The sequence below is a fragment of the Idiotropiscis lumnitzeri genome, chromosome 1, assembly GCF_059441095.1.
Source record: "Idiotropiscis lumnitzeri isolate Australia: NSW breed Sydney's pygmy pipehorse chromosome 1, RoL_Ilum_1.0, whole genome shotgun sequence".
Lineage (NCBI taxonomy): Eukaryota > Metazoa > Chordata > Actinopteri > Syngnathiformes > Syngnathidae > Idiotropiscis > Idiotropiscis lumnitzeri.
Genome location: NC_142391.1, coordinates 34689150 through 34716215, shown reverse-complemented (window position 1 = coordinate 34716215; position 27066 = coordinate 34689150). Strand labels below are relative to the sequence as shown.

The following is a 27066-nucleotide window of genomic DNA, read 5'->3' as shown; positions in this document are numbered from 1 at the left end:
CGGAATCAAGAGCCAGTGGGCTTGGCAAAGGGCTATTTCTTCGTTAAAAGGTTCTTAAACGGCAGAGGAGATCAGAGAAGATGTCTCCACGAAGCCAAAGCTGTCTGTCGAGATAAGCATCCTGCAATGTGGAGGATGTGGCAGGGTGCTCGTGGGTGAAACAATTGAGTGTTTATTTTTGGGTGTATTCGTTTTAAACATGCTCAGAAAAGCTGTTAATCGGGCCTGGGTATACAACGTAAAGTAAGATGTGTAATGTCCTGCATTTCCATTTTATTTCTTTGGAAAATCTGTTGGGGCAATTCTAAATGTTGTAGAAATAGGAGTTGGGAAGGACTCTGTCAACGCACTACTGGAAAGAAATGCATGAGCATCTGTGACAACAAAGTACCCCACAAGGAAAGGACTTTTAGGGCGCCACACAAGGACCCTGTACAATCAACGAAAAAAAAGGAAAAATCAATAAAAGTCAATTAAATCAAAACAAGGGAGAGGATCTTATTCTGAACAGATATGTTTTGAGTTTTGTTTAAAGATTCAATCAGATTCCACTAACACTGTGAGGCCAGCTCCAATGAAAGTGTTGAGTGTCTTTGGAACGATATTAAATCTACGAGGGCGAAATAAAATTCAAGTAAATACAATTAGTATTTTTTAACTGTGAGAATGTTTATGTTAAAATGTTTAAAAAAAAATCAATGGAGTATTATTGTTTAGAATATAGATTGTATTCATTGTCTATGGCAGAAATTACCAATAGAAATCTGCATGTTTATAAACTCAACTTTGCATTATTTACATCATGTTGCTCTGCAGATTTCAATCAAACATTTCCCGACAACTAACCAAATATATCATCAGCCTCAACGCTACCACAGACACACAAAACTGACCAGTGTTTTGTCCAAATCTTTGCAGTGGACTGATGACAATTATTCTGAAGAAGTAGGCAGCGACGTAATTTTCTGGACCAGTGCCATGAGCCCCAAAGTGTTTTCAACCAATTATGTCACCAGAAATACATGTTCTAAAGTATAAAAGCAGCACAATAGAGGGTGTAGTGAACTCTCAAAAACAGGTCGACTTTTGCGATTGGGTAGATTTTTTTTTTAGAAATTTTTAAAAATGTTATGGAAACATTATGGAAGGGTTTTATTATTAAAAAAAACAGAACTAAAAAATATTGCAGCATTACCTAGACTCAACATTGCCTTTGTCCAAGTGTCTGCCCCTATATTGTTCGGTGTTCCCTAGGATGGTTCAGCTTTCCTGGAATACTCCAAGTTTCCTGAGTAGGACCACTTGTGGACCAGGAGCCTGCCAGATCTCCTCCGGGGTGGGTGCGGCTTGAGCCTAATTGAACGGTGACCCTGCCGTCTCACTGTGGGACACCCCATGCAGTGCTTTTAACAAGCTGCTGCGTCTTTTCTCTTAATAAGCCCAAACAAGTTAATCCAATCGACACACTCTAACCCTTTCCTTTTCTTTAACAAGGCACTGCACTACCCCCGTAATCCCTCAGCCGCCCCCTCTTGTCCGTCACCATACTGTCACACGAATACTGAGAGCGAGAGAAAGGTTCCATTAGCAGAGACAGGCAGTAAAACCTTCAGCCACACAAAATCATATGTTGTGTATTCAAAATGCACACGCGAATGCTCACATGTGGCCGTGTGAGGGCCCATCCATTTGGACTCGGCATTCAATGAGCGGGGTTGTGCTTGCTGACCCCGTTCCACGCACACAAACAACAAAACAACACACAGACAAAAATTGCGAGGGGACATTTGCCGACAGGCACGCACTCTGAGACATAAAAAAGGGCATTGTTAGCCAACCCTCCCAGCTCCACAAACACAAGCCACTGATTCCCTAACAATACAAGCCCCTGGATGCACTCACCCACCAGCTCTCTGCACAGCTTCACAGCAGCACAATAAATAACCTGCACAACAAAAGGCCATTGTGTGTAAAAGCCCACAGTTTAGGCATCATTGCCGTGATATACAGTGTTGGAATAACATACTGACAGCCGAGTCTTACGCAGACGAGGCCATGTGTTGCTGTTATTGAGGCTTATAGCGCCTTGTATTCCACGCCGACATATTTATAAGAGCGGATGAAGGGCATCTTGGCACAGACGCTCAGCTGCAAGGGCTCCATATAGCAGTCAGCTTCGATAGCTTCATCCACAGGATGAAGGGTGAGGAATGTCTGGCAGTCCAATAGCAGCGGGGCCGCCTGTCATCTCTGATCAAAATACGCCTGTCTAGACTAATGTCAACCCTGTAATCGCAATGAAGACTAATTGACTGCACAGCCAACTGCTGCATCTTTGAGCCGGGCATGATTTCATTCATGCTAAATGGGAGGCGCAAAAGGCATCCATGTGGCAAGCACATTCACAATGCAGATGCCATGCAGAGACTGACGCTTCACAGAGGTCCACAGATGACTGTTGTTGTGCACAAGGAACACAGAGAATGAAAATAAACTCGACATTCTTGCAATCTGACTTGTCTTGAGGGACTCAATCAATAAAACATGCATTTCAAACAATACAAACAATCCTTTCATTCTAACAGCATTGCATGGAAACTCAACTACCACAATGAATGAGATTTTAGGAGCTTATAAATTGGACACTATTGTCTGACAGACCATGTTCTTGCAACAAGAGCAAGAACCGTGAAATCACTGTTTAATAAGTAAAAATTGGGCAATAGCATCATTGTACTCCTATGCTACACCTTGCGCTAAACATTCTATAAGTTGTCATTGTGTTTTTTTTTGTTTGTCTAGTGATCAGATTTGTAAAAATCAATTCAACAAATAGTATAAAAAAGGGGAAATGAAAAAGATTAAAACCAATTTATCAGCGCATGCTTTCGTGTGGTAAAAAGAATGACAAATAATTTGAACAGATATTTATGAGAAAACTGAGGATTGGAAAAGCTGCAAACAATTGACGTGAAAGATGTTAAACAAACAAATAAACAAAAAACTACAATGTCTACCGAAGAGATGTATCCTGTGCAATAATGAGTGCATGTCCTTACGGTCCCCTGCTGGGAGAGTCCCTGCCACTTCATAGCGCAACCAAAAGAGCTCCTAGAACATGACAGAGCCGCTTGTGCTCCTGCTGATACCAGCCAGAGACTTTGAGCAATGCGAGTGCGGCTTGAAGTTGTCAAATAAAACCGCAGGGGGAAGTCTTCTGCTGGCGTTGACTTGGTCGTATTGTTTTGCAGCGACATTGCCTATCATCTAACCGCACCTCCACACGCACATCTCTTGTGAAAGTCGAGCAGAGGAGCTGCTCATGCTAAACTGTTGATCACAGGTGCAGTCAGAACAGCCGTGTCGGCATGCTGCATGTGAACTATCTTGCATGTACGTAAATCCATACCTACTCTGCCAAAATGTGAAAGATGCGCTGCACTTTCTTGGCTCTCGCTTTGGGATTTATATTTTCCCCATAATCTTGAATTTCACACTATTTGTAAAGCATTGTTGATAGAGCAAAAATGTCTTATTCCAATGTGGCACAATCTTTTATTGTCCCAGACAGGCCCATTCACAGCTTAACACAGGAACAATAAAACAAGGGATCTTTTTTTTCGCCCCCCCACCCCATCACCCATCATCCTACGGCTTGCTTGAATATTCAAACAGTTTCCATTGTCTTTCTGTGTTTTGTTCATTGTTTGTTGTGCTGTCATTTCTCAGTTTGGCTCCTGAACTTCAAAGAAAGGCTTATGTCAGTTTATGATGAAATGGAGGGCGCGGGCGAGCGGAATGAATAAAAAGAAAAGGAAAACCTTCTATCAGAATGGCCCGGCCTCAGAATGCCTGCTTATTAATGCCTGTTCAATAAATCAATGACATATAATTAAATACAAACAGTGTGATTCCTTCCCTCAGCTGCTAGCAGGCTGACTCCACACATTGCGCTCTGCTGTGCCTAAGGTGACCCCAATTCCCATGGTCCTTTCACTCGAGGGTGTCACAGATCCAATACTCAATCATGCATAACATTAGTGCACCGCCAAGCCCACGAGGCAATCAAATAGCACACCGGCAAAATGTTGACACAGATCCCAGTTGATATATTTGAAGTGTGACAAAGGCGTTATTGCTCGGTTGGAAATGAAAGAAGTACACGAGCGAAGATGACACAACTGCTCGAAGCTTCCTGCAGAATGTGAGGAAGGAAACGGGGATTTAATTCAGCCGCCTTTCCCTTTCAAGTGGGGCCGTCCAGCTGTTGTCGTCCCTTCCCCTCCTCCCTGTCCAAAATGGACCAGACCAGACAAGACAGGATCGACTTGGATGGAGTGAAACGATGCAGCTGGTAATCACCTGCTGGATCAAGGCCCAGCTGGCGCAATCATGAGCATGATTTCCACGCAGAAGCATTCCAGGGAGTCTAAACTTCAGACTTGTTTCCACCAGTAATTTAAATACATACCTGACCATACCAGCCCACTTTTCTGGACCTTGTGATTGAGGTACCAACTATCACAGTAGTTGGACTCGGAAACCCGGCAGTTCAATGATTGGTCCAAAGGCCAATCATAAATTCTGAGTGATAAATGGAGGAATGGGAAGGCCATCCCATGCCACATGTTAAGATCATAAGAATCTGGCTGTCCTCCATTTTTTTTTTTTTTGCATAGAATATATTAGCTGTATAAAGATCTGTAAATCCTAATCAGGCTTACGTTACCAACATGTCATGCATTGGTCAACGGCAACTATGAACATATTGTGACATCAAAACAAGAGGACAAAACTTGCCATTCCCAATGATTTAACATGACTTTAAAAACAACACGGTGTACAGCGCTATGATGAATCATCACAAGCTATAAACAAGCAACACAAGCTCCCTTAATTCTTTCAGCCCGCATCATACAATATGCATTTTAAATGTTGCCTTTTGCTTTATGTATGTTCCACTCTTGCATACCAATGAGATCAACTACAGTCAATCGTCATATAGCATATGCACATAGCTCCACTTTTGCTTCGACACTGAACTCAAATGAAGAAGAAGCAATAACTTGATCACATTTGGTTAGGTTATAATGATCTCAAATAGTGGCAGATTCACTTGACAAAGGCAACCTGATATGGGCTGCATGTTATCAGACAGTTTGACCAGACACAGGCAGCCAGAGGAAAAGGTCATCACTGACACAGCAGCACATGCGCCCACTCAAGGATTCTTGATCCATTTGTTGTCATATATTTGGACTCATATTCTGTTTTGGGTTCTACTTCAAGGAGAAAGCAGCTGGCATTGAGCGCTACTCTTGTGCTGCCATGACTTAAAATGATCAGACATTGCCAGAGACACTCATTTGAAGTTTCCAGCAGGATACACAAAAGATAAACCCTGATATATTTTAGTTGGAGTGAGCGTGCAACTGTCACTGAGATCAGGTGCAAAGCCTGTTAGCGTTTCTCTGAGCTCCACATGAAGGAACTTGGTCAAAGTCATTTAGTTTATTGATGTTTCCAGCAGAGAGTTTTCATGGTAGTCAAGCTTCCAAACACATCAAACATATCAGGAATAAAAAAAAAAAGAAAGCCTCATAGACATCCCTCTTCCTGCACGCTTCCAGGCAGATGAGCTCCTTCAGCGCTGCGTGCTCCTGCATCAGTGCCTGAGTTTGTCCTTCACAAGAGACAGGTAACACTGCCAAGACCCAGTAATTAGTGCAGATGGAGACCGCAATACTTGCTTTGCCTCCCTGAAAAAATGCCAAGGGAGGCAATCTATAAATTCCTGCATATTAATGCAATTTAAAACCACTCCAGACACCTTGCTGGAGGCAGGTGATAAAAAAAGGGAAGAAGGCAGACTACTTGGCTCACAGCTGCAGATACGACATGAGCTCTGTCTCAGCAACTTCCTGACCAAACACCACTTCCGCCCAACACACACACCAAGTAACTCGATCATCTATCACCCTATTCCCCCGAAAATGCTCTCAAAATCCTGACCTTAGGCTTTTCAACTCAGTCCCTATCAATAATTAACCGTTAATCTAAAAACCTATTTTAGTTGGGTCATCTTTTTTCACCATTGTCCCTGCTCCTCCATCCATTTGCCCCCTTTCGTTCTGTAAGATCTAGTTAGAGATGCCATTAGCATGAGAAAGCAGGCTGGTAATTGTCTTTACCCTACTGAGTGATCCCTGGATAGAGGATTAGGCCGAGAGAAAGCCCTATTTCAACTGGGAGCACAGATGCTGCCCACAGCCACCCACTCCAGATTAGATTAGACTGCAGTGGGATGAAACCCAACAGTACCTTCAAGCAACATTAAAGATAAAGCGCCGACAGCAGGTTAAAACCAATCAACCCTTGTTCAGCAGCATGCGTGCACCTGCTTTTTCTAAATTTGGAAGATGGTTGAAATGTCATTTTTGAAATGTTGCATTCCCCCTGAAAAAGAGGAGTGGATCAAATCAGTTGAGAACGTTCCCCTCCTCTCTCTGTCTCCCTGATACACACAGAGTACAGTATTTAGCGCTGCATCTCCCTAAATCATTCCCCTGGGCCACCCTGTCCGTCGCTAATCTGCCCGCCGCCACCCGCTCATAAGGAGGTGTCACATTTCTGGCACTCTTCCACAGGATAAGCGCTTCAAACACCAGAGCCTCTCCTCTTGACCTTTCCACGGAGATGATCGATTAAGCCCATTGGATTTATTCCATCAACAGGCAGCCATCACATCAAAAAGGCAGGGAATTTACCTTAGAGGCAGACTTAAAATCCATATAAGCTTCGTGAGGGTTCCATTTTTTATTGGCTTTGGCAATCCACTTCTCACAGAGCATTAATAAGCACTTTTTTTTCCCACAGGCTGCTTGTTATCTGAATGACTGCAGCTCTTTAATTACTGAAGCAAATGACAACGGCAACAGAGAGGCGTTCTTTTTTGCAATCTGTCGTCCTTTGAAGCTGTGATGCAAGGAAAATTGTTTATGCAAGCGCTCCTGCCAGAAAATGACTGAAAACTTTAAATCAAAACAATGACAATGACAATAGCGGAGACCTTTGCTAAGGTTTAATCTTACAAACTGAAGAGCGAGAGCATTTGAATTTGTTTGCAGGACCTAATTGAGGAGAGGGGAAGTTTCTGAAATCAGTAGTGGGGCCTCTGACAAGAACGAGGCCGTCCAAGTGGCATAAATGCAAATGACGAGAATGCAATATGAAATCATGCGACATTAAAACTACTGATTAGATCTTACATGCAATATTATAATAATAATTATCATTATTCACAGTAAATGACATGCAGTGACTTTCTGCATTCCATTTTGGACCAACTCAAATGGTTTTATTGTCCACAAATGCATTCCTCTATTCACATTTTTATCCAGATTTTCAACAACATTGAAAGGTTGTTGCTCAGAACAAGTACCTCTCCTCCACACACTTTCATGGAAATGTTGGTTTTTGCCATCCTGCTTGCTTAGTAGTAAAATAATAAAAGCTCACACTTTCAGGCTTGGCGGAGGTTATGAGGTTAGAGCACATGCAGGCACTCTGCTTTCTAGGTGTCCAGGAAGTGAACTACGGGCTAAAGCACAAGAGTGGAGCAAGAGTAAAAAGCGCTGTGGCACACTTTGTCTGTGAGCCATTAAGATACAAAACTGCCGACTTCCACTTTTCATGCCTCAACACCTTTACATGCTTTTTGGAACAGCAACAAAAGCAGCCAATCAAAAGAACAGAGAAAAAAAACCAAAGTGGACCCTAAAACAGACACATCACTTCGAATCCCATCTGAAAGTTAAAAGAGGAAGGAAATACACTGTGAAACCAGTTTCATTTGCTCCCTGCGAGGCGCTCTGATACATGAGCCTTCTCTTGCTCATGATCACAGCAGCCTTTTAGCCGCTTTATGCTAATCACATCCTATTAGAATAATGAGGAAATGCCACCAATCCCACTTGCTCATTCTGCCTGCATCCTTGACTGGAGATTCTCTGATAGACACAAATTCCTTCTCCATCTATAAAGCTCTTCTCATGCATTTTTAATAGAATCTATTACTTTAGGATTAAATTATAAAAGACGGTCCTGTTTAAATTTTTAATAGTTTGCATAATTGGTATCAGGGTCTAAATGTGAGCCAGAAAATAGCCAGTTTGTACAGGAAAAGCGGAGACAAGTAAGTAGCCGCACTAACTGAAACTCACGTGTAAAAGGTGGGGTATGAGGTTCACTTCTTTGGAGAGCAAGGTGATGGCACGGGAGACTCATCACTGAATCCAAAAGCGACATAAAGGTGAGGACGGCTTGCACCAGGCGGAAGAGACAGAAAGCAGGTGTCGGGGGCGAGGAGGATCGGGGCAGTCTTCACACTGCTAAGTTAGCAGGTAAGTATCCGGCCACTTTACCGATCCATCTTAAATGGAAATATATTTGTCCTCTCTGCAGCCCGCTCCAGGCAGATTATCCGTGAGTTAAATGTCATCTTTCATTGGGCTTTCCAGTAGTAGACAGTGCATACACGAGGGCAAATGTGGCATCGCCTCTAAACTACGGCGCCCTTAGAAATCTACGCACGTCACCATCCCCCAAATTAGCACCGTAGGGACACCCTCCTCACCGCCCCCGCCTGCTGGCGGCAGCGCTTTGGCATATCTGTAGCGGGGAAAATATTTCACACTGCATGAATTATTAAGTGCGGGGCCAGTGCTAAGCAGTGTGGAGATAGACCCGTTATTCACAGCTCTATTGGGACGGATGCATCGGAAAGCCGGGCCGCTCGCCTATCAGATCGTTTGTCACTAGCGATAGACAATTTACAATGAGAGAAGTTTTCAATTTATTCATTCTGCTGTCACTGCAGTTTTCTGCCTCCACTCATTCCACTCCTCAAACAACGCCGCCGCCGCCCCCCCCCCCCGCACCTACTCCATTCCTTCAGCACTGTCTCGCCTAGTGAGGCGCTCTACACCTGAACCAACCACTTATCTCGGGCTGATAGCGCAGCTCACTTTGTCTTTTTCTTCGCCTGAGGAAGAAAGGTGGAGCTGAAACGTATGTGCAAAAAGACATAAGCAGAGCAGTTTAATCATCTTAAGTGGAGGAAAGGTGTGGTGGGCACGTGCTGTGACAGCCGAGGGATTCAGCGAGCCTGTGGCGACATAGTGGTTGACTGCGGCTCCGGGATAAAAGGACAGGAAACAGTAGATGAGGGAATTTAGTTGTGCTTGTACAGAGTCGAAAAAGCAGTTGGACCACCCCATTAGATGCAAACTAAACAAAGAACCCAAATGAACACTGGCTCATGTATTTGCACTGTCAAAAGCATGAGAAAATTAAAAGCTTGTGAAAGCCTAGAAAAGACAAGCGTGCATTAATTTGTTGGAATAATTGAATCAAAATGCATCCCACAAGCGAGCTTTTCTTTTAGTTGGTGGAAATTTGATTTAGTACAAAATAAAGCTTCCCAACGCCGCCAAATAAAAAACTCCCACACGCAGGCAGACAGTGGACCTCAGCACAACTGTCTGCCAGACTGTGGTTTCAACATTAATTACTGAAGGTGAACCGGCTGTCACAGCAGCCACATATTTTGCTGCTATTCAAATAGTTAAAAGTACATCTGGTGTGGAACAGGCAGGCCTAGGAAGTACTACTAGTACTACTAGATTACAAAACAGCTAAACTAGACTAGCAAACTTCATGATGAGCTTTTTGGGCACCAAATGTTCTCAGAGAGCACTTTGACCTGGAGTGGTTACAATGTTTCTTGTCTGTGATGCCGTTTGAAAACCTGATGCAGGCGGACTGCACTGAATAGGTCTTGATGTGAAAGGTAGAGATTCGAGATAAATGTCTTCACAGTCAAGGCCTTTGCCCTCTTCCTGATCACGCATTCTTACACTCAAAACGCTGACCACCCCCTTTCACATACAGCGACACACACATTGCTAACAATCCCACTGAGGGCAACATTTGTTTAGGGACAAGGTGACCCTGTTGCCTAGGGGCCTGTGAACAGGCACAATGAAGGCCTCTCATCCCGCACACACCCAGCCGGTTGTGTTCAGAGTGATGACGAGCGGGTGGAGGGGGTTGAGAGAGAGAGAGAGAGAGAGCTCATGGTGACACCCTGCAAATGCAGTGTTAAAACCCCTTTCAGGAAGCCCCCCCTGACATAGCCCCTTTCATACCCGAGCACAGACGGAGCAAAATCCCTGGTTGTAACCCAGAGTCACGCAGTCAACAGATGGAGCGGCTATTGAGTGAAGGATTGTGCCGGCAGAGGCGGCGCCTGCTCATCCATCCCCGCTGGAAACAATGGGGCAGCAGGTCAAGAGTGCTTTCTCCAAGAGGAGGAGGTCAGGGGTCACAGCCACGCTTCCACACAGAGGAGCTATGCGAGGCTGCAGGGACACAGACAATCTTTCTTGGATGGTGGGCAGAGGGGAGAGGCTGGTGGCAGCATGCGCAGCTCTCGGGCGTGTGGGGTATGGGGGGCAGGTGGGGGAAAATGGGAGGTGGGGGGCTTATGTGAGAAAGTGGAACAGTCATGTTTGTATTTAACCTACAAACAGACACCCCTGTACGCGTATATGCTGAAGAGAGACACGGCGAAGCCTTTTAAGGGTCAAGGAAGCGTATTTGGCAAAAACAGTGGGTGTTCAAAATGGACCCTGCTGGCTTCTCTGTGAGAAAGTAGAAACACGCAATTTCCTCCAGTCATTTACGAAAATAACAAGACTAATGAACTACTTATTCAACATAATTAATGATTATTTATCATAACTACTCATTTTCTATACCACTTACCCTGTCAAGGTGACAAGAAGAGCGGGACAGACTAAAACTCTACACTGGTTACCAGTCAATCATGATTCTGTGTGAACCACTACACTAATAATAATAAAATACATTAAAATGTCTAAGAAAAATAAATGAAAATCACAAAAGTGAAAACAAGATCACATTCAATAGACCTCAGGCCTCCAAGCCATCTACTAAGCTTGCCCTCTAGGTACAGTATGTACTGTAATAGAAACAAGATCACAGTCAAATATTAATTTTGAAAAAAAAAACAAAAAAAACAACAACATTCCACTCCAGTTATATAAATAACTTTCAATACAGGATACCAACTGCCAAACAAATGGTTTTCCATGGAATTCTATTACTTATCTTATTCAGGGGCGTGGATGAACGGGAGCTTATCAAGGCACAATAGGGAATCTGCTTTGGGAATCTGAGAAGCCAGAGTACGCAAACAAGATTCACACAAGCACAAGGAGAACATCCACAATCTTTACTTTTCCAAAATTGCGGTCTAAACTATCAGCATCATGTGATACTACACAAAAGACTTGTAAAATAGTATGAATAGTGGTGCTATATTGTCCTTAAATTCTTATTAACACATTCAGTGATTTCAAAATAGAACTAAATGAATTATGAATAGCACATAATGTGCACGATAACACACACAATCACAAAAGCGGTCGAAGCTCTCTGGAAAGGAAAGTATATCTTTTTCCATTGACCAACAGTGTTGCTATCATGTGGCTCTGACCTGGGAGTCAAATAGTCATCTAGGTTGCACTGCCTCGTTGGGTTTCCATGGCCAGAACACACACAAAGCAACAAAGAAGGTGCACTGTGATCCCACAATTTCAGCTTCTTTATATGACACCCACATCAGAAACGCCTGAGACACTGAATATTGCTGCCACGTGATCCACGTCCTTTAAAATTTGGTTTATGAGGCTATTTTACACAGGAAGACATCCATTAGAGCCCAAGGTGTCAGCAACATTGTAGCAATTGTTAAGGAAGTGCAGAAACTTCCCCCTGCAAAAAAAAAAAAAAAAGACTTCCTACCACTTGGGAAATGTTCACAAATCACACCTAATTAAACACAAAAGCCCAGTCCATGAAATTGGAGCACAGAAAGCCATTAAAGTTCAAGTCTAGAAAGGTTTTACAAGTCGTTAAAACACTTCAAATTGTTGTTAAGCACAGAGGGCCAAATGGAGCTGTTTCCTTTTCCCCTCCCTTTCATAATACATCAATGCTTTGCCATTTTGGAACAAACTGCTGTTTAAGCTCCCATTTGACAAAGAAAAAAAAAAACCACAACTCTCCAAGCACGCTGAAAGGGATCTCTCTAGCTGTGCCGTCACGGAAAATGTCCATAGAAACCGGGGCTTTTCTATTTTTTTTTTCCACACCACAGATAAAAGCATTGACTGCACCTGGATGCCACAAGAGAACGCATAAAGTTATCAGGTGGGGGCTGCGATTAGACATCAGCACATTGATCACAGCAGCATCTATTCAGAGTTCTAATATTATCCTTTTTTTTTTTTTAAGGAGGCTCGGCACCATGAGACCAATTTAGCCCCAGTTAATCCTTTTGGTTTTCTACAAATAATACCGCTGGACTCGGCCCCTTGTTTAAAATATTAATGGCATGCGTCTTGGCAGAGAGGCAATCAGCGATGTTGTCAGTGACAGCAAAAAAAGTGTGAAAACGAGGCAAGGAGGCAAGACCATTGTCACAGCTACCATCGGCCCGCCGCTGCTTTTATGCCGAGCTGTCAATCACAGCAAAAAGAGGGAATTTGAATGATAAAACATAAGTCATGAGCAGGCGATTTCCCTGTCATCAGCTGTTTGCTTGTGACCCACCACAGTAGAAGAGACTTCACTGCATCCAGATGGATATTTTGATTTGGCTCTCAGTCATGGCTCAATCTGAAGTCACAGACGGATGCCTCTAAGATAGGCTAAGTTTACACCAGAAAAGTTCTTACATTGATTTTTGTCTATTTAAAATTGTTTTTAAAAAATCCCCTGCGGTTGGCTGGCAACCAGTTCAGGGAGTACCCCGCCTACTACCCGAAGACAGCTGGGATAGGCTCCAGCGCCCCCGCAACCCTCGTGAGGAGAAGCGGTTCAGATAATGGATGGATTGGATGGATGGATAAAAAAAATAAAAATCCCACATTCTTCGAACAATTCCTTTTCACATGATCTGATCTGAAATAAACCCAAGACAGCAATTGGCCATGTCACAAGATCATAAAATGCATGCACAACTGCTTGTCCTTGTTTTATCCAAAACAACCCGTTGAATCTTATTCATGTCTGGATCCATCCATTTTCTATGCAGTTTGTCACAAAGGTCATAAAATCATTCATTTATCAACCAAATGCATTTATTAAGAGTTAGAATGTTTAAATTTGAGGTTGATGTTCAATGTTGGACATGTTAAATCCAAAATGTAATATATTTCATGTTACTTGATAGTAATACATTTTTTACAATATCTATCAAGAGGAATTAGTTACCTAAGCAGCAATGAATTAATTTAATAATGATTTCAACATTTTAAAAGGAAAATGCTAAATTTGCACCCATAGCAGTTAAAGTTAAATTGGAATGAGGATCTTTATCTATAGTGTGGGGTATAATATTCAATATTTCGACTCTATGGTGAGAGAGCGCTGCCTTTGAATACAGTTTTTCTCAGTTGCTTTCGTCCATTTCTCAGACCAGAATTGAAATTCACAAAAGGGCTTGTTCAATTTTCACATCATTGTGTCACTTGTGCACATCCAAAACAGTTTCTAATGACTTGCAATTAGTTGCTAATGCTTTGGCGCATCCACACACACAATAATTAAGTCCAATTCTTTTCTGTTGCTTGTCACGATCAAAATGTATTACGACGAGTCCCTGTTGAGTTGTCTCACACCACACAACATTTTGGCGTTAGTTTAGTCTTAACATGCAAAATGGCTGAACATGTTGTCATAATATGTCAAGCATCAAGCACATTTTCATACATTTAATTAAGACTTGGTTCCTCTTTTGACTCTTTCAAATGAAGGGAAATGTGTGAAACAGATCAACGGGTTTTCTGAAATTAGTGAGCAAACAGTAAAACGCTGGCGTCGCCTGGAATCCTCATACCTCCAAAATCATCACTTTCCAAGATACCGCAAATACTTCTTTAACCATTACCCTTGAATATGTGAAATGAAAATATTTATTGAAATATATACCAAATTGTGACATAGGAGGTAATGACCCAGCAACTCTTGCAATGAATCATCCACATTCACGAAGGTGCAACTTTCACTTTCATTACCAGCCCCAATATTTCCAATTTTATGAGCATAACGCCTTCTTCGCCATTGGCGTCACTGCAAGTTACTGACAAAATCGCTTACCGTCCATAAAATCCATAATATTGTGGCAATGCTTCTAATAATTCCAGAGATTGACTGATACTAAAGTGTCGCGTCTCCCACTCACATAATAATTACATGCATATGTGATGTTCTTGTGGCACTTGGCACCCCGCAAATCTTCTCCGGTGGTTTGTTGCATGGCATGACATATTAGCACCAAGCTCTCTGTACACAAAGTGAAAAGGAGCTCAGGTACAACGTGGAGGTGGTCTTCTCAAATGAAGACTGCTGATGTAATTTATCTGTGTTCCTCATTAGGCCCTAGAAACTGTCGCGATTATAATTTAGTACAGGCTTTCCCTTAGCACTCCTATGAGAGCTCAACTGACTTTACCTTTTTACATCTGCAACTGCCTGATTGGCCCTTTGTGTCTGATTATGAAATCACATCCCTTTAGTACCATCTAAAAAAATCCAAGAGTCACAAGGATGATTATGACACTCAAAAGTGCAAATGTTGAGCTCATCCATGTTTATCGCCACAAAACAGCATGACAGGCGCTAATGACAACCCCACAAGAGACAAAGCGAAATTTAAAAAATAAATAAATAAATAATAAACGCACACACACTTTCTGGTGAAGGCATAAGAGGAAAAACAGCTGCTGTCTCCTTTTCCCCCCTTTGCTCATCCCACGAGAGAGTCCCATGCGAGCTCCCTGATCCTAGTTTGTTTCTGACAGAGGGGACCCGAGCTCTGTTCATCTCGCATGGCAACCCTCCTCCTACTCTATCCCCGCACCGCCGCCTCCTGCCTCGCCGACGCTCCGCTGCCAGGAGGAAACGGTAGTGAGGAAGGGGGGCGGAGGGGGGCTACATCAAGGAGAGACTCTCCCAGTGGGTTCCCGTCAGTTCCAGGCCATTGCACTTTGCTCGCTGGGATTTTGTAAAGACACACACCCAGGTGTGCGCACACACATATCCATGCACAAGCAAACGACTATTAATGGCTAAGATAATGTGCCATGTTGTTTTTTTTTTTCTTTCTGCCTTATGGTCCCATGCTTCAAAGCAGTCTTGGAATGTCTCATTTAGGACTTTCTTGTGACTGTAAAGTGGTGGGGAAAAAAATTGCAGAGGGCTTGTTTAAGTGGTTAAAATGAGTTGATAATGTAAAAAGCAGAGGCAGTCACATGCTTGATGTGGCCAGTGGCGACGTGCAGCCAAAAGGCATGACACACTTCCACGGTCTATGGGGACAAGCTGAGAGCGACAAGCTGCCCTTGTGCATTCCCGCGCTACAGATGTTGCCTTGGAGAGAGGATGACTGGATGGCTGCTGTGACAGCTGGACAGCTGTTCCTATAGACGTAGGCACAGAAGCATGGTGTGGAAATATGAAGGGGGGGGGGGGTAATGGAGTACATTTGGTTTATGTGTGTGACGTTCCCAGGACGTGCAAAGCTGTCACTTTCAGCAACGGCGCATGAGCCTAAACGACGAAATAAGGAAGGAGAAACTATGCAGAAGGGTGCATAACAGACTCCACAAACACTATTTCAAGAGGCTCCGAAAACAGGAATAGATTTTTAAAGCAACTTGTCATTTGTCAATCCAAAAATGAACACTAAACAGACTTGACGCCAGCTGAAATATTTAATTCACTCCATGACATCTATTTGAATTCGCGTGACTATTTATCATCAGAAACAACTTTAATATGAACTTCACAGAAAATTGCATGAAAGAAGAGAGCAAAGAATGTATTTTAAGGATGGAGGATAATTAGCCAAATCTTAAACCAGCAGTGACTTACTGTGATGAAAGGCAGTCTAAATTGTGGTTATGTTGAAACTTAAATACATTTATCCACAAACAGTTCTTAAATTTAAAATGTTTGAAAACAGTCGGTGGTATTAAAAAGCTGTGACCTGCTGCTCAAACAGCACACATGAACTAAACAGCTTAGGAAGATGCCAGTTGGTTCTGCCAGAATGCTGCGTTTTCCCAAGCAGGCTGGCCCATTCATTATGCCACAAAAGGTCAGCAATTTGTCCAAGTCAATAAAAATGTTAATAAAACTAAGAGCTCACAAGAGGGACGCTCTTGTAGCCTGTGGTCGCCCATCAAACTGAGAGTATGTGAACAAGGATATGTGAGTGGTCAGGTTTTGCAGAGATCAAAGGTTGGGGAAAAAAGCAGTGATCTGGAGGGATATACTGTATCGCTATGGCCTGCGGTAATCCCGGTCAAACTCCACCAACTGCTCGCAAATGTGGATATGAACACTTACTCACAAACATGTATTTATGGAATCCTAACGTAAACTGGAGTTGAACGTCAACTGAACAGATTAGACCACTCATAAATACGGTACATATAAATTGTCGTTTTTAATGGAAACCAGGATCATTATGAAAATATAAATGTGTTATTTGTAGAGAAAAAAAAGTGATGACTGTTGATTCAAGTCAGGAAGTGGATATGGGGTGGTTTATTGCTAAGCAACCAGTCATTATCCTCCAGAGTGGAACGAGGTGACCGACCATCCGTCTAACTCCGGTGGCTCGTCTAGCTCCCGTGTGCAAACCCATCCCACACACCACCAGCCCCCCCACTCACTCCATGCAACCACATCCCCATTGCTCGCTCTCCGCCTTCCCCACTCTCTCGCCCTCTCTGCTGTCTCCCCGTCCGAATACAAACAGAGATAAAGAACGCCGCAATCGCTCTTGACACACAAATAGGTTAACACAATAAAGCCGGCTTTGCCTGGCTCACTCGAGGGAGGAAAGCAATTCCAGCGGCAGGCAGGAGGTAATAAAACAGGGCTGGGAGTGTGTGTGGGGGTGCGTGCGCGTGTGTGTGTGTGTGTGTGTGTGTGGGCAATACATGTCCTCATGTCAATGTTCCTATGTTTTTGTATGTGAGTGGAAGCAGGCACCCAAGATCTTTGGCCTCAGGGTCCAATATCGTCGGGATTTCCAACCTTTCCTTGACACAAATAACATGGTGGGAGCAAAAGCCTCCCCCATCATTAAGATTTAGGAAACTGGTGCCTAATACCAACAATATAGCTGACTTGCACCATCCCTATTCAGATATGTAAATGTGCCCCTGTGGGTCTGGTGCTGTGACTTTTAAACTGTATCCAGCTAGGTTGGAATTCTCGACATTGACTAAATATGCAAGCCTCGTCTTATTATCTCCACTGTCAATAAATGATATAAATCTTCAGAGTTTTATGAAATCGTATAGCATTCCCGTTCAACTTTAGGGAGAAAATGGTGAGGTGGCTTTTGCAATTACACTCCTGACTAGACAACATTGTTTTCTACACTCGGTAAAAATTTCATTACTTTACAGCGAGCGCCTTACATTCGGGTAATGGCCTCTTTTTGTCACGGACACAAACGGTCTGTGGGAGGTGTGACAGCGAATAAGCGTTACGCATTTGAAACAGAATAATATGCAACCAGCCGGCAAGAGTGCAGACACTGGTCAGCATTATGTGCGCTGTTATTAGGTAATACGGAGCAAGCGACAGAAGAAAATAGAAGTCAATAGCTAATTCCTGCAGTATAATCATAGGCATTGAACCTTGATGCATCCATGCGGCTGATGTATTTCCCTCCAGGCGATTATAGACAGATGACATAGGTCACACATCGCCTCATCTTTTGTACGTCAATACATAGACAGAATTGGACAAACCCCACAAACGGGACAGGACAGCCATTTGTTAACGTCAGCCAACTCCCCATTCTTCTCGCTGTTTCCCCCAATCAGGTAATCAAAGCGCAGAGATGTAAATTGGTGGCTTTTTGTCGACAGGGAATACATTACGAAAGCATGAAGAGAAAATATCTTATCTGTCTGATGTATTTCCTGCTTCTGCAGAAAGATACAAAGCCTGAGGGGCGAGAGCGGCCGGCCAAAATGCAGGGAGATGGAGATTAGGATGATGTGCAGTTCCTTGTTCCATTAAAGTTTGATCTTCCTCAATAGCCGAGGAGAATCAGATATCTCCCATTCAAGATTAAAGTATACCAGCATAGAGGGGGAGATTAATCAGAGGCCAGTATGAGATTAAAAAAAAAAAAAAAAAAAGCCTTGCTTCTGGCATAGAAAACAGTGGCAATAAAGAGTTCGCCAGATAATGTGAAACACAGCAAGGCACTATGGTGAATCAAACAGCGTGTATGGGCCTCCACAAAACACATCAAAGTGGAGCCGAGACTGAGATACAGTAGCTGGAGCGCAACAGCGGGGGCCGATCTGATAGCGGCCAAGACCGTCATTGCGGCATAGTGGTTGGGGTTTAAGAGGGCACGTGAAGGATTTTCCCATGTTGCTCACTGTCGCCAGACTCCTCGAGCCTCGCCTCCTCTCGGTGAGATCAATGACGCCGGGGTGATTTCACAGCAGCCTGCACTGTCACCCAGAACAAATCAATGTGAGCATGAGGAAGGCAGGAGAGGCATTGTTTTTAAGGAGAGCAAATTCACAGTTGGGGAGCGTGTCAGATTTGTTTTTATCTTCAACAAGGAACACTTTGGAAGGAGCACTCGTGCCCTTGCCTCTCTCACTGGCATGGAGAGTCAACAAAGATGCACAGCTATCAGGCATGCAGGAAAGTATATCATTGCTTCTTTAGGAGTCAATGAAGTGGTACCCTCAAAGGTACGGCTTTCATAGCCCATCACGCTAGACTATTACCGTTTTTGGGCACGAACGGAGCAGTTATTTGGAATTCTAATAATTGGCCGTCCGCGGTGCATTGTACCATGAAGGACACACACGGCCTTGTGTTGTACTCATTAACTGCATATGAAAAACACATGAGCTGTTTTCGACAATAAAAATGCATCAGCTCACCTTAACCTTTCCATATTAAAGGCTACACATTAACCTAGATGTCTGATGGGACGTGACTTCCACTCAGCCTGACTGAATGAGAGGACAAGGGCGGAGGTGAGGATTGTAGGGAGAGGTCCGGCTCAGGGGTGTCGGTCATGAGCGATGTGTGCAAACGTGCTGATGGACAACTGTCATCTTAGCAGATGGCAAGAAAAGCTGTTGTCCTGTAAGCCTTTTCACCCAAAGTCAGCCAGGATAGGCTCAAAGCTTACAGTGGAGGGAGGTGAGTTTGTGAAATAATGGACAACAATGCTATATATCGTGTATGGCATTAAAGAATGGACAGGCTTTTTGGTTGTTTGCGGATGAATGTCATTATACTAAAGAAACAGCCTTTAATTTGCAATTCATTACCTCCAAACCTTCACACTCCAATATAGCAGTTCACAATCAATTTTTATCTAATAACATGGCAAATACATAAAAGCTTTCAATCATATTTACACCGCTCACCAGAGATGCTGATGCAGACGCCTTTCATTTGCGCCTGCCTGCCTGTTGACGGAAGCTGTCGCGCTCATACATGCTGCTCTGAAAGTGCCCAGAAAAATCTTTTTACACGTCGAAACAAACAAGCCAGAAATTGTGTTGGCTGACCTAGCCTCATAAAGTCTAGTTTTTCATGAAAACTGGGCCTTGAAAATGAATTTTTAATCATGACGGACATCATCCTCCGCTGAAAATCATCTTTAGCGCAACCAATCAGAGGTAAATATAGCAGACAATTTAGCAGAAACAATCAGAGGATGTAAAAATGTCACAAAGTAGCATTCTGGTGATTCTAAAATCGTAATTGTTAAAGAAAAAAAAAAACGGCCAGTTTTGTGTGTATTGTGTTCGACAACAGCCGGCTAAATTGTGAAGGACTGAAGCAAATTACATGTACATGGCAACACAGAAGCTGAAATCTGATTGGACCAAAAAAAAAAAATCTACATAAACCATACACGTCTAGAAACAGGGTAGCCACGAGGTATCCTATGATCAAAATAAATGAATGCAATTTCAGTAATCCAATGAATTTAATTTGATACAGTTGTAAATGTTTTGATTCGGCTCACAAATGCTACATATCAAAGTGGAATGGCAAACCTTCTGATTGTCACAATAGCGATGATAAAGAAAGAAAATGCGTATAGGAGCAACCGTGAACCACCATTTGACCCTGGTATCGCGGAAACACCAACAGATGGGGCAGAAAATACGAGGCACTCGTCAGACACGCTCGGTGCAGCCGCAGTGAGAGCGCGGGGTCAAGCATCCGGTGCTAAAATAGATATAGTGGAGGTATCGCTGCTAACGATACAACAAGGCAACAATGTCATGTCAGGCTGCCTCTGCCCCTGCAGCTGAGCAGAAAAGACCTCCACAGACACTCACACCTACACATACACAACCATCCACATGTCATGTCACATTCCATTTTCTCGCCTCATTCGCAACGTATATGAAGGATGTGTTCGTCCCACCGCAGTGATGATTAGTGTGTAATGCTTTTGTTGTATGCCTTTTCATGTCTCTATATATCGCGGATCGTGCAATAATCAGGACAGTGGAGGTTATGTTAAATCATGTAGCAGTGTAAAGCAAAAGAAAGACAGGATGTGTCTCTTTTGTTTGCCTGCGCATGAAACTTTTCAAGAAATTAAACACTTTGATCATGAGTCTAATGAGCAGCTTAGAGAGGAAATGTGGCTTCAAGTGTCTGCTGATGTTTGCTCGTTAAAAGATATATTTTTGCCTTGTCTGGTTCAAAGGCGTAGTATGTTTTTCATGATTTCTGACATCTAGTGAATGTATGGACAACAGATCTGTCCTTAAATGTTATTAATCAGCGTAAAATGTGCACACACGCACACTCAAGCTGTGACTATTTTAGTCATCTTAATTGCTAAAATGAGATTGGCTGCCTCTGGGTAGGTGTTGAGACAATCAAACCATGCAAGGATTAAAGAAGAGATTAATACACAGAGCAGGAAATTAAACTTCAGCAACTTAAACGATATTCAGGACTGCTGCTCTCTTTTCACTGCAGGCAGCTGCATTAATAAGCACCGAACATGTTAAGTCGCCCAAACTATCAATCAATCAAACTGATGTGTAATTTAGGAAAAGGCTCATTTTAGCGCAATAATTTGGTTGGTGTATTGCTCAAATATTTTGAATGGCTGCAAGCAGCCTTAAGGAGTTGCAGGTGTAATTTCAGTTTTTATTTGTTTTATTGCAGGATTGTTTAGGAGTTGTGAGGCAAATTACGCAGATGGCCTACTGAACCAATGGTACGTTTGATACATGATCACAAGTCACAAACACTGTCGGGATGAGATGGCACTTGCTTCGATATGCTCTGCATGGTACAATACTACCTTATGGACTATGTTGTTTTTTTTTTTTGTGTTTGGACTCATGTTAAGAAATTATGCGGTTGCTAGCTTCCCCCAAATAATCTGAGTGGTCGATTTAGTTTCTGTACTTTTCTAATAATTGTTTGCCTCGCCTACTAACAAAGTGTAAGCCCTCATTTAAATATGGGATTTGAACTGTTGGGGTGTAAAATCACATTGTGTGTAACAGTGAACTTTATTTTCATATATTATATCCGGTTCTGGTTAAATTCTGCGTGTATGATTTTCTCTCCAAAATCCAATCACTTAGTAATTGTCCCACTATGTGTAAGCTAAGCACTTATTTGTGATGTAAGATGTGCTAGCCATGTCAATCTTGGATTAGCTTAGCATTTCAGATGGCTTCACCATCTTTTCTCGTCTTCCCTCCTCTATCCTGAGTCTAATACTTGTCAGAACGCCATGCCGGTGATGATTGTTGACTAAGAAGCGACTCCACTCCAAAGCATGTTTAGGCATTCCGGTAGCAAGCCGAAGCTGTTGCTAGCTTGCGGCTTCTGCATAAGTAGCACAAAGCTTCCCTTGACCACCGACTACTCGTTGTAGGTGAGGTGAGCATGTGTTGGCCCCCCATATGAAAACTTGAGCACCTACATCAGTGCTTTTCCTGCTAAATTTTTATTTGCTTAGTTTATATTACAAGGCCCATTTCTGCCACTACAGAGTGCTGTTAGCATTCAGTTGCAGTTAGTAGAATTCACGTGTAATGTATTTTGTGATATACAAGCTGTCGAAATATGTTGAAAGACCGTATTTTGGGGTTTATAACTAGCAGGAAGCATGTGCCCGAATGTCTGTGGTGCGAACCACAAGCTGAATAGCGTAAGCCGCTGTGTTTAATAAACAGTTAACTTTCCTTGAAGTGGCAATGTTATGTGAACCCACACACGACACAACACCAAGCGAGGTGGTAATGTATGGGACGACATCACTGCTCGTCCATGGAGTCAAGAAGCCTGTTAGCCCGCAAGCTAGCTGGTGACCCGCACTTCTCATTGTGGCATGGAAAGGCCCTGTGACGACTCTGTAGGATATATTCCATCTGCCAGAACTTTAGGAGGATACATTTGTGCGGCTTTAATATACAGGGATGTGTAAGATTATGATGCTAGACGTACAAATGTATTTGATTGACAGATGAAGTGCAGACATATCCACAGCGTTTGAGAGCTGAGAGACCATATCGATTTTTCATCATTTTGAAGCTCTGATTTCACGTACATGTGAGATTTTTTTTTTCAATTCACTCAATGCTTGTTAACAACACTCTTTCCTGTGGTGTGTTAAATTTAGAAGACATTTTTCTTTTCACTTTACAGGAACTTTAAGTCAAAAATTAGAGTCGAATGCAACGTGGGATGCAGGCATTACCCACGCTTAGAGGGATGTATACATCACATGACCAAACGCAGAAAACAGGTGAGCCATGATTGGTCATTACCTCAGCCCGTAGGAACTGCGATGCCATGTTTAGTTTACTGCAAATGACAGTACAAGAAAAATTGCCAACCCCGATAAGAATAAAAACCAAGTGGATATTTCTGCCTAGCTCATATTCCACAAATGCAAAATTAATCAGAATACAGAGTTTAGACCAGTGGGGGCACATATTTTAAATATATTAGTTTATTCCAACTGCTACACAAGTAGTGTTGACATTTTTGTTTATTTTAATTTGTAGCGACATTTTGAGCTACATGCTACATTTAACAGCAGTCATGCATTGTGGTTTCCAGTGTTTAAATGATAATTTTAAAAACCAGACCAACTTTTCAAAGTTTCTGTCTCCAAAATGTTTTAAACAAGCAAGACGGTTGTTTTCTGTTTCTAATGAAAACCACCCAATATAATGTAAACGGATCAGGAGTATGGAAACGATACAAGTAAAGCGGAACTTGCGAACAGACTTGCCTCAAGCAAGATGTCATCCCCCTCTGTGTGTCCATCATTGTAGGGGCGTGGGAACAATTTATTGTTGTTAAGTATTCTCATAATCTAAACGCTGCAAGTATTTTTAAACCATGATTCGTACTTTTTAACTTAATGTTACTTGTTATTTGTAACAAAGGCTTTCTGATGGAAACGGTTCGACCCTGGTACACATCAATTACGTTTCCATTATTTTCGACAGAATTAAATTGATTTTCACTCAGAACAAATAGTTGACCAGCATTTCTGGACTAGATTGTGTTTAAACTCAGGGGTTCGACTAAAGTTTTTAAGATTGAGTACCAGGATGCAAGATGACCAAAATGAGGCTAACGCCTGCAGTAGGACATTTGAAGGTCTAAAGTGAGAGGAATAAAATAAAAGCTTTCAAAAGCAAGTCAGTGAATAAAGAGGCAAAAAAACCAAGAAACTCCAGAAAGGTAATTCAGTGACCTAGATATTAAAGCTTCTCTGTCACGCTGTTTCCCGGTGCCTCGTCCAACCATCACATTGAGTTAAGACAAGCATTATGCTGGGAAGACTATTTGTTTAGGTGAGGAGAAGCCGCAGAGCTAATATGAGCACAATTTGCTCAGCAGGTCAGAGGCACAGAGTGGAGGAAGTAAATGAGGCAGTTGTGCCCCCTCGGGTGCAGCCCCCTGCCTCATACATCACTGGATGTTTTATTCAATACAGCCAGGAAGGCTCCATGGCAGGTGCCCTGGCTGGGGTGCTCAGTGGGTTGGGGGGAGGATTGGGCATATTACATTCAGCAAGCTACTTCTCGACGGGAGAGAGACAGACTGGCTCCAGTCAGGGAGATACAATACTGTATATTACAAGGATAATGTAAAAAAATATAGGATGTGTTCAGAGGTTTCGCTGCACAGTCAGCGAAAATCATATTATGAACGTTCATTTGCGTACTGGGCACTTTATTTTGTACACTGGTACAAGCTAATAACACAGGGGGCTCCTTAAAGTCTTTTATGATATGGTTGCTACTTTGACAAAATGCACATATATAGGACTTGCTTGTGTTTTATTTCTGACTTGTACATGCTATGAAACGGAATATATGGCAGGCATGTGTAATTCATTTGACACCAAAGGAACTGTACTTTTTCAAGACTGCACCAAACTAAATTATTAGCAACACATCCGCAGTGCAGTTAAACACTACCCCATATAACAGCCTTATAAAAATATTCTTAGCTTTCATAAGAGTACAGTGCCGATACGTATACCTAATAAAGTATGTGCGTGTGTGTGTGTGTGTGCGTGCGCGTGTGTGTCGGGTAGAGCAGAAAGTTCAAAGGATCCGAAGGAGCCTGAAGTATTCCCATTCAAATGAAAAGCAAAAAACACAAAGTACATTGAAGATCATTAGCCAGCGGTCGCGTTAAAGGCTATGCGTGCGCGCGTGTGTCTGCCTGCAGAGGGCACACACAAAAGCTCCCCATCAACCAAAGTTTTACAGTTGGACGCTCACATCTCGGGTGAATTTTACGAGCCCTGCAGTAAAAACCTACCATAATATGCAGGAAGACGATAAACGCACAGTGGATGTCATTAACACTCCGGGGTGAAGAAGCACTAATTGCAGCAGACATTTGCAGTGAGAGGTTCGCACGTTTGGATCAGAGCCCGCAGGAATAGCGGTACCGGCCTCGCAGCCGTTCAATCACACTTCAAAGTGGCTCCTGGAGCCATTCGAACATGTCCGTTTTACGACATTTCTTTTTTTTTCATTGTAGATCACACACACACACCAACAATGGACTTCTATGTGGGACATCATTAAGCGAGCCAACAGCTTTTACGAACATTCTCGTTAGCATCCCAAAGACAGAGAGCAAGGTTCTGACAGTGCGTCCAATGTTGAAAGGGAGCCCTTAAGACATATGACTTTAGAATAATATATAAATATATTTACCATAAATTGTTCCGTAGTGCAGACTAGAGCCCCATGCAGATTAATAACATTGACCGAGCAAGCTGTGTTCTCCCAATTAGAAATGCTTCATTTTGCTCCAATCCAGCAGTGCCGATGTCAAACGGAGATTAAGTTTATCCTCTTCTTCGTCCTCCACCCGTAGCGATTTAAATCCCACACTTGACAAGCTATTTGAAATTTTCTCGGATCGTCTGCCAAATTTTCAGCGGAGGGCAAACGGTGCAGTAAGAAACAGGTCTTCGGAGTAACAATTGCGCACCGCGAAGTGCGCTTCAAGCTGTCTGCGTTTCGCCTTCGTAGCGAGGTGAAAGGTCCAGGTTCGCTTTTAATTTCATTCGCTGTTATTTCCAAGCGACGAGAAGTTAGTGGAAAGATTGTGTGCTTGGTTTATACGCTACGCAGTATTCCACAAATCCAAGAGAGAGAGAGCGAAACGATCCCAGCGGTTACGCACCGGTTTAAAGTGGTCAAAAAATGATCATTCAAATGTGAGGATACAATCGAGGCAATCTTGTACGAAGGGCGCATTGACACAAATACAAAATTAGACCAAAAAGGGGGAATCTTCAAGGGCTGGTGGGGAAAGGAAAAAGAAATCCCGGCGATCCGGCTCCACTCGATCCGTCACTTTCTCCCCTCGAAGATGTTTTTGCCTCCACGTCCACAATGTGGATCCCCGACTGCTCTTGTGCTCTCTTTGGTGCATGAAACAATAAAAGGGGAGAAGGGGAAGCAAAAAAAAAAGGTGGATTTTGGATGAAAGGGCTGGCAGCTCCGGGATGCGGCGGTCCTGCCCTGGTGCCGAGCTGCTGAGACTGACAATAACCCGGAACGCTGTAGCCCGTCAGGCTGTAAAGACCGCCCACCGACCAATCAGCGAGGCCGGCCAACACAAACATTCCCACGACTCGGCCAATCAACGATAATTGATGGCTGTTACCATAGAGATGCATGGCGTCTGAGCGTCTGAAACCACGTTGTTTACCGGCGAAAAAAAGCAAAAAAAAAAAAAATATATATATATATATATATATATATATATATATATACATATATATATATATATATATATCCATCCATCATCTGTACCGCTTGTCCTCACTAGGGTCGCGGGGGGTGCTGGAGCCTATCCCAGCTATCTTCGGGCAGTAGGCGGGGGACACCCTGAACTGGTTGCCAGCCAATTGCAGTATATATTTATATATATATATATATATATATATATATATATATATATATATATATATATATATATATATATATATATATATATATATATATATATATATATATATGTGTGTGTGTGTGCGAGTGTGTGTGTGCATGGTGTGGGGTGGGGTGTGTGTGTATTAATTGCTGTGACAGAATCCTGAGCACTTCATCCATCTTTCGGCAGCATACTCAAAGGTTAACTGTGACATATCTTATTGGGAAGAACTCAAGTCTGACCCAATACTGAGAAATAAAGGCCTGCAATGAAACCACAATCATACAAATTAATGCAAAGACTAACCTATACTTTTGCTTGTTTAAAACTCATAAAGCAGCCATTTTCTTACACATAGAGGATTTGGATGTGATGTCTTTGAAAACAATTACATTAAATGAAATATAATATAGGAGTTGCACATTCGGCCATTACGACGAT

At 42.7% G+C, this 27066-nt stretch overlaps 1 protein-coding gene across 1 annotated transcript in view; it reads right to left on the bottom strand.

The window, feature by feature from the left end:
• The window catches only part of fam222aa (family with sequence similarity 222 member Aa), a 55166-nt gene extending 28936 nt beyond the window's left edge, over positions 1 to 26230 (bottom strand). Inside the window, exon 1 of the mRNA XM_088297379.1 lies at positions 25398 to 26230. The gene's annotated coding sequence lies outside the window, so the exon portion shown is untranslated. The remainder of the gene's footprint in view (positions 1 to 25397) is intronic.
• Between the last annotated feature and the right edge of the window lie 836 nt (positions 26231 to 27066).